This window comes from Oryx dammah, unplaced genomic scaffold (genome assembly GCF_014754425.2).
Source record: "Oryx dammah isolate SB20612 unplaced genomic scaffold, SCBI_Odam_1.1 HiC_scaffold_22, whole genome shotgun sequence".
NCBI classification, from domain to species: Eukaryota; Metazoa; Chordata; class Mammalia; order Artiodactyla; family Bovidae; genus Oryx; species Oryx dammah.
This window is the reverse complement of record NW_024070206.1, coordinates 20,177,592-20,186,749: the sequence shown is the minus strand read 5'-3', so window position 1 is coordinate 20,186,749 and position 9,158 is coordinate 20,177,592.

Genomic DNA, 9,158 nt, shown 5'->3' with positions numbered 1-9,158 from the left:
CCGGGAGAGAGACTGGCAGGGCCTCCTGCCTGGACTGGATGTGTGCTGATCTGTCCAACAGGAGCATCCTATAACCAGGCTGTGTCTTGGGGGTGCAGGGGTCCCCTAATATAGATTTGGCTTCTACATCTCTGCAGAGGAGGGTGAGGAAAGTTGTGGTCCTCCATTTCATTTTAGGTTTTCATGGCACTAGCCTATCACATGGAGAAGGCAATGGCACCCCACTCCAGTACTCTTGCCTGGAAAACCCCATGGACGGAGGAGCCTGGTAGGCTGCAGTCCATGGGGTCGCTAAGAGTCAGAAATGACTAAGTGACTTCACTTTCACTTTTCACTTTCATGCATTGGAGAAGGAAATGTCAACCCACTCCAGTATTCTTGCCTGGAGAATCCCAGGGATGGGGGAGCCTGATGGGCTGCCAGCTATGGGGTCACACAGAGTCGGACACGACTGAAGCGACTTAGCAGCAGCAGCCTATCACACCTTCAAAGATGTTTTTAATGATGTTAAATGGCCCTCCTTTCCCTTTCATTTCTCTTTCTCTTTTCTGAATCAAAGACAAACTTCAAATGTCTAGAGTAGCAGTTTCACCCAGTTCAATGCTTTTATAAGTGTTGGTGAGAAAGAAATTCCCAAAGCAAAACATGTTACAGTGATCTCTGTGAAACGGGCATGGTGGAGAGTGTTTTCCAAATGCTGACCATCAGCAGAATTCTTGAAATAGAATTACAGCCTTTGAAATCATGTCTTATAATTAATTGTCCCAAGATCACAGCTGGGCTTTTCTCTCATAGAACTTTCAAACAGCCACACATATAATGCTATCTGGTGCTTTGTTTTTCGTAAGAATAGCACAGAATCTCCTTCCTAGTTAGCTCGTGTATGGTTATTAACTGGACACACAGTGGTCGAGTGTGGGGCTCAGGGCAGGGCCAATGTTCATCTGAGGTCCTGGCTCCCGCTTGGAACTTCTCTAGGGCCGGGCTGCTCCCCAGCCTCAGACTCCACTTTTCTAACAACTGCTGAGCTGTCAGGGAAACCCCTGTACCAGAGAACAGACTCAAGGTCTGAACCTTCCTCAGGTTAGAAAGGGGATTTCACAGAGTGTAGTTCTTTTGGCAAATATGCCGATGTCATTTTAAAAATAATTTTATTTATTTATTTTTGGCCGTGTTGGGTCTCTGTGGTTGCACAGGCTTTTCTCTGATTGCGGTGCACCGGCTTCTCATTCCAGTGGCTTCTCCTGTTGTGGAGCACAGGCTCAGTAGTGGTGACACATGGGCTTAGTTGCTCTGTGGCATTTGGGATCTTCCCGGACCAGGGATTGAACCCATGTCTCCCACATTGGCAGTTGGGTTCTTTACCTCCTAGCCACCACCAGAGAAGCACTGATGTCATCTTTAAATTCTAAAATTGTATTTCCAAGTTCTCACCCATGTGGAGGTGACAGAGGACTCCTGTGAATGGCTCAGCTCACGGAGTCTTAGAGGGAGGAACTGATAGGGGAACAAGGGAAGCCTGAAAATTCTAGAGCATCTCCCACTCTGAGGAGGGCACCCTGTGAGTCCTGGATGATGTCAAAGCAAAGACATCAAAAATCAGATCCTTTGTAGCAGGCAGTGCTTCCCAACTTGAGAGTTCAAAAGATTTACTCTGTTAGAAGATAGAATGGCCACTGTTTCTATTTCAATTTTAAAAAAACAGTGCAGTATCTGCTTTTAAAAAATTTCAGCCTTAAAACAAGTTTGAGAGCCACCAAGTGCTTAGGCGGTGCACAGACTAGCTGAGCTGGCTCTGTACCAGCTTCTAAGAGGGCTCTTTGAGAGGACTGTTAAGTCCTTCTCAGGCTTTTATCCTTACTTCTCTGTCATTTACCTTCTGGTAATGAATCCCTTATCAGATGTGTGATTTGCAAATATTCTCTCCCATTCAGTGGGTTTGCTGTTTTGTACAGGGTGACAGAGGATGAGACGATTGGATGGCATCACTAATGCAATGGACATGAACTTAGGCAAACTCCGGATGGTGATGGACAGGAAAGCCTGGCGTGCTGCAGTCCATGGGGTCATGAAGACTCAGACACTACTTGGCAACTGAATAACAACAAAACAGCAAACCCACTGAATGGAAGCCTCCCAGAACCTATAGAGAACTCCTAAAACTTAATAACAAAAATGAAAAGCCTGGTTAAAAATGGGCAAAGGCCTTAAGTGCACATTTCTCCAAAGAAAATATATGAACATTTTCCCCTAGATCTATGACGTATTTATCTGACCACAATTTTCTTATGCAGCAAATCAAACTATCTCTAATTCTTCAAAAATCAGTGTTAAAAGAGAAAACAGTTTTAAAAAAATCCAACTTGGCTTTTCACTTATGGAGGAAAAAATCTTCTATTTACAATATATGATTTTTGAAAGAATAATAACAAACAATTTGAAACTAAACAGAAAAATCATAAAAATAAACCAACTGATGTTTTCTAACCAAAAACTTCAAAAATTTAAGATAGCCGCTTTGGCCTATTTTTAAAAATTTTATCTTATGGAAGTATAGTTAGTTTTGATTTGAACTGTGGTGTTGGAGAAGACTCTTCAGAGTCCCTTGGACTTCAAGAAGATCAAATCAGTCAATCCGAAAGGAAATCAGTCCTGAATATTCATTGGAAGGACTGATGCTGAAGCTGAAGCTCCAATACTTTTAGGCCATGGGAGACAAGCAACGAAGATGCTATTACTATATAGCCTGCCCTATGTCAAAGTCCTCTCCATCTAGTACAATTTAATTCTACCTATGGCTAAATGCCAACAAAGGTCTATATAGGCAAAGGTATGGTTTTCCAAGTAGTCATGTATGGATGTGAGAGCTAGACCACAAAAAAGGCCAAAGAATTGATGCTTTTGAACTGTGGTGCTGGAGAAGACTCTTGAGTGTCCTTTGGACAGCACAGAGATCAAACCACTCAATCCTAAAGGAAATCAACCCTGAATATTCATTGGAAGGACTGATGCTGAAGCTGAAGCTCCAATACTTTGGCCATCTGATGTGAAGAGCTGACTCATTGGAAAAGACTCTGATGCTGGGAAAGATTGAGGGCAAAAGGAGAAGGGGATGACAGAGGATGAGATGGCTGGATGGCATCACCCACTCAATGAACATGAGTTTGAGCAAACTCCAGGAGATGGTGAAGGACAGGGAAGCCTGGTGTGCTACAGTTCGTGGGGTCATAAAGAGTCGGACATGACTTAGTGACTGAACAACAACAGTTGATTTACAGTGTTGTTAGTTTCAGGTATACAGCAAAGTGATTCAGTTGTACATACATATACATGGTTTTTCATATTTCTTTCCATTATGGTTTATCACAGGATATTGAATATAGTTCCCTGTGCAGTACAGTAGGCCCTTGTTGTTTATCCATCCTATATATAATAGTTTGCATCTGCTAATGCCAAATTCCCAAAACTTCCCTCCCCTCCCCTCTTCCCCCTTGGTAACCCCAAGTTTGTTCTCTGTGTTTTTGTTTTGTAGGTATGTCAATTTGTGTCGTATTTTAGATTCCACGTATAGTGATATCATATGGTAGTTGACATTCTCTTTCTGATATACTTCCCTTAGTATGATAATCTCTAGGTCCACCCATGTTGCTGCAAACGGCATTATTTCTCTCTTTTCTGTGGCTGAGTAATAGTCCATTGTGTATATGTGTGTCTATATATATATGTATAAATATATATAGAGAGAGCACATCTTTATCCATTCACCTGTCGAGTGATACTTAGGTTGTCTCTATGTCTCAGCTATTGTGAATAGCGCTGCTCTGAACATAGCGGTGCGTGTATCATTGAATTATGTTTCTTTCCGGGTATATGCCTAGGAGTGGGATTGCGGGATCATATGGTAATTCTATTTTTAGTTTTCTGAGGAACTTCCATGCTGTTCTCCAAAGTGGCTGCACTGATTTCCATTCCCACCAACAGTGTAAGAGGGTTCCCTTTTCTCTACACTCTCTCTGGTATTGGTCATTTGTAGACTTTTGAAGGATTCTTCTGACTGGTGTGAGGTGGTACCTCATTGTAGTTTTGATTTACATTTCTCTAATAATTAGCAATGATGATCATCTTTTCATGTATCTGTTGGTCATTTTATGTCTTTGGACAAGGGCTATGTAGGTCTTCTGCCCATTTTTCAGTTGGGTTGTTTGTTTTGTTGTTGTTGAATTTGTATATTTTGGAAATTAAGCCCTTTTCAGTTGCATCATTTGCAAATATTTTTCCCAGTCCATACATTGTCTTTTCATTTTGTTTTCCTTTGCTGTACAAAAGCTTGTAAGTTTGATTAGGTCCTATTTGTTTATCTAAGTGCTTTTCTATTTTCTTGTAAAAAATAGAAACATATGAAAAACAAAAAAAAGAAAGAAACCTTTCTTCTTCTTAATAGACTTCTGAGCTAGCTTCTGTTTCCTGTATCTTACATCTTCTAACTTTTTGTGGGGAGGGGAGTATATGTTTAATTTTTTATTGCTTTTGTTTTTTTCCTCAAACTTTAAACTTTTTCTTGTATTGGGGCATAGCCGATTCTCACATCTTCTTTCTTGGCTTCCACTCATCTCACTGAAGTGTATCCTCCAGAACCTCCTTAAAAGTAATATGTGGAAGGTACATTTAAAAAAATTCTTCTATGGGTGCAAATATCTTTATTTTGCTTTCTTATTCAATGGGTACTTTGTATATGGCATTTTTAATTGAAAATCATTTAAAATTAATGTCAAGATAGCTTGACTTACCACTGTTGCTCCAAAATACATTTTTCTGTTTATTTTGGCACTTTCCTTTTTGCTGTTTACTTTCTGACATTTCTGGGGATCCTTAATTGTTCATATTTACTCTCTGGATAACTATTATTCATGAAACTACCCCTTGTGAAGAGTTGTCATTGATTACAGGATAGCAGCAGAAACTTGCTGGTAGTCAATTTTCCATTGATAAGTTTCTCTGACAGAATAGATCATTCTAAACCTAACGTACTGGGAGCTCTGAGGTGAACAGGCCACAGCTTCTTACCTCTTACGTAGGTCACAACATTTTATTGAATAATAAGATAAATATAGTAACTGAGAATTCTGTTATTTCAAAACATGTTTAGACAAGTGAAATATTGTTTTCATGATACAATTTTCCCACCAAGGGACAAGGAAGAAAATACATGTTAAGCAACTTTAGGAAAATAATGAATATTAAAATAGCATAAAATGAATTTTAAAAATTTATATTGACATTGTATATCCTGATTTTTTTGTATCTAGATCTGCTTCTTGAGAGCCACCTTAATTGTTTGTATGCTTGATATCAGAGATTTTAAATATTAGCTTACTAAACCATGATTTCCAGGTATTTCCCTACTAGGCTTTCAAAAGTACATGTTTTTAACATCTAATATTTTTCAAAATTTTTTCATAATTTTACTTTACTTTATTTTGTTTACCAATAAACAAATTCTTTAGAAATGCTGCTTTAGGTTGGAGAGTCAAATATGTGTTATAATTAGATAAGTGTCAATAGCGTAATGACTACTTGTTCCTTAATGTTTTTCATTCATACTCTTTCTAGAGCTTGACTAATCAGGCCACTTTAGTCAGTCTAATCAGACTAATCAGAATATCCTATTCTAGAGAATCGTACCTAACAGACATCACATTGACAGGTTGTTGTCATACATATTTCGTCCAGATAATTAAGTTTGCTGTTTGTTGAATTTCATGGACATCTTTCGTGCCAAAACATAAAGATACATAGACTTTTAAAAAATACATAATATTCTACTGAAATGAATATCATAATTGAATTAATCAATCCACTGTTGATGGGTCTTTAGTTTTTCCAGTGTTTCGTTATTAAAAACAGTAATACGTATGCATGCCACATTTGGCATCTTACAACCTTGGAATAAGTTTCCAGATCACAGTTTATGTACATTTTACATTTTGTTAGATGTCTCAATTTCTCTCTCAGAAGACTGCTCCATTTACAGTTCCACCAAGAGGATAAGAGGTTTTTAGCTACTGCTTCAGCTTCTAGAAACCTGCAAAGTAAAATATTTAACAAAGGAACTCTTAAATATTCACTAGAGGGACATTTCTCATTCTTTATTTAGCAGAAAGACTCCCGGCCATTTCATTCAGACTCTATAGAGATTGCTTCAACTGATGCTTCTTTGTCATAATTAGACCCACACATTAACTTCCCAGGGAAATGGTAACCCACCTTACTTTTAAAAGCCTATGTAGCTCTAAAAGCTTTTCAACAGCCATAAGAAGAAAGTCCTTTTGATGGCAAACTTCAAAGCTTTGTTTTGGTTAAGGCTCTTTTCTTTTCTGTTGCAACCTCAGTGAAAAAATGGAATTCCTTTACTTGAAAACTCAATTTTCTGTCCTTAAAGGCACACTTCCATCAGCATCCCTGAATCCAACAGGATTGAGATGCTGCATTTATGATTAAGCCTGAGCCCTCTCCTCCTGTCTGGGAAGCTCTGCTGGCCAGTGAAGGAAGGAAGAGGGGGAAGAATAGAAAAAGGTGTGCGAGGAAGAGGAGAGAGAGGGTACCGCAACCTAAACAGTAAGCTACTCAGAGCTTCCAAAAACTAGGAGCTAAAGTGAAGGTGTTTGGTTGAGTCACAAATGGCATATCTGTGTGGCTGGAACAAGAGCCAGAACCCCAGATGGGTCAGTGAACCAGAAAGTCTAATGCACCATGAAACTACCTTGTGCAGTGCCAGCTATCCCAGGCTCTGTCCAGTCAGCCAGAGCTCAGGGCAAGGAGAGGCTCAGCAACTTGCCGAAGGCCACCTGTAAGCAGGTGGCGACAGATCCCTGCTCCGGCCAGAATCTCTCTGACTTTTGGGCCCACTGCGCTGCGTGGTGCCTACTATTTTATACAAGTGCCAAAACAACCTTGTAAAGTAGTTAGCATCAAGAGTGTTTATGCAAATGATCTAATTGTGATAAACTAGTTCACAGAGCAGAGGTCAGCAAAGCATGGCCCAGGGGCCAAATCCAGTCCTTCATTTGTTTTTCTAAATAAAGGTTTTAGGGGGAAGATGAGTAGCCACACTCCTTTGCTGAGATGGTGTCTCTGCACGACAGAAGGGCAGCAGGGCTGGGTAGCTCGGAGAGAGACATGTGGCACCGCCGCCCCCATCCCCCTCCCTGGAAACCTGACAACATTCAAACTCAGTTTTATTAAATTTAAAAAAAAACTGTGCCCCATTACATCATCTCATTATGCCTGCTCCTTGTGTAACAGAATTCTGCAGTTTGAGAGAGTATTTCGAGTATCCTTACGGATGAATTAGAGTCATGGACAACAGTACAATTAGTCACTATTCATAGTCTGTGGGGCAAGGTCACCCCAGTCAGTCACATGGAGGTCATACATATGCCATGGTCTTGGAACTGAGAGGAGGTTGCTTAGGGGACTGTAGAAAATTTGCTGGGAGTTATTTTAAATTTATCAAAGTACAGTTGATTTATAATGTTGTATTAATTTCCTCTGCACAGAAAAATGATTCAGTTTTATATATTATAGTCTTTTGCATCTTCTTTTCCATTATGGTTTGTGACAGGATATTGAATACAGTTCCCTGTGCCATATAGCACGACCTTGTTGTTTATCTATCCTATATATACTAGTTTGCATCTGCTGATCCCAAACTCCCAAACCTTTCCTCCCTTATCCTCTTCCTCCTTGGCAACCACAAATCTGTTCTCTGTCTGTGAGTCTTGTTTTTGTTTTCTAGGTACGTTGACTGGTGTCATAGTTTGGATTCCACATGTAATATCATATTGTGTTTGACTTTTTCTTTGTGGTTTACTTCACTTAGTATGATAATCTCTAATTGCATGCATGCTGCTGCAGGTGGCATTACTTTGTGCTTTTTCTGGCTGAATCATATTCCATTGTATGTGCACCACATCTTCTTTATCCATTCCTCTGTTGACGGGCATTTAGATTGTTTTCATGTCTGGGCTATTGTGAATAACGCTTCTGTGAACATAAGGGAGCATGTATCTTTTTTAATTATACTTTTGTCCAGATATATGTCCAGGAATGAGATTTCTGGGTCTCTGGCAACTCTATTTTTAGTTTTTTGAGGAACCTCCATGCTATTCTCCATGGTAGTTGTATCAATTTGATTCCCACCAACAGTATAAGAGGGTTCTCTTCTACACACCATCTCCAGCAGTGTTTGCAGATTTTTTGATGATGGCCATTCTGACTGGTGTGAGGTGATATCTCATTGTACCTTACTTCTACACTTTGAAATGTACTTGGACAGCTAAGAATCACCAAGCATTTGAGAAAAATCTCTCATATGAAAGTCAGAGACCAAAACAAACACAAACAAGAGCCACAAAACTAAAAAAATCACAACCTGAAGAACAGCCATAGATTATGCAAGGAATATACATACTTTCACTAGTCTCTGGACGATCAGACAGGTTATTGCATCTCCAGGCAAGAATACTGGAGTAGGTTGCCATTTCCTTCTCCAGGGTATCTTCCCGACCCAGGGATCGAACCCGGGTTTCCCGCATTGGAGGCAGACGCTTTAACCTCTGAGCCACCAGGGAAGCCCAAGAATAGAATAGGATACCATATAAATAATTAAGAGAAAGAGAATAACAAGGCAAAACAAAAAAAAAAAGAGCCCTTGGAAATTAAAAGTATGAAACCAGAAATGAAAAGTTCAATAAACAGGTTGAAAACATAGTTGGAGAGGTTTCCCAGGATTTAAGTATAAAGACAAAGAGATAACAAATAGGAAGTAAGACCCTAAAAGCAGAGAAGTATGAAGACTCGATATAAATGAGAGGAGTTACAAAAATAAAGAATAGAACAGTGCGGGAGGAAAATCATGAAATAAACACAGAAAATGCTGCACAACTGAAATGCACAAGTCCTCAGTTTGAAAGGGCCCATTAGGCACCTCACCCACACAAAGAATAAAGCTAATCCTAGCTCAATTTATAAAAACAGGGACAAAATAGAGAATTTTAAAATATTTTTTCCTTAAAGAAGGGGGAAGTTGAAGTTTGTTTGTTGTTTTTTTTTAACAAGGATCAGAAATCAAAAAAGCATTGGCTTTTTTCATAGTAACA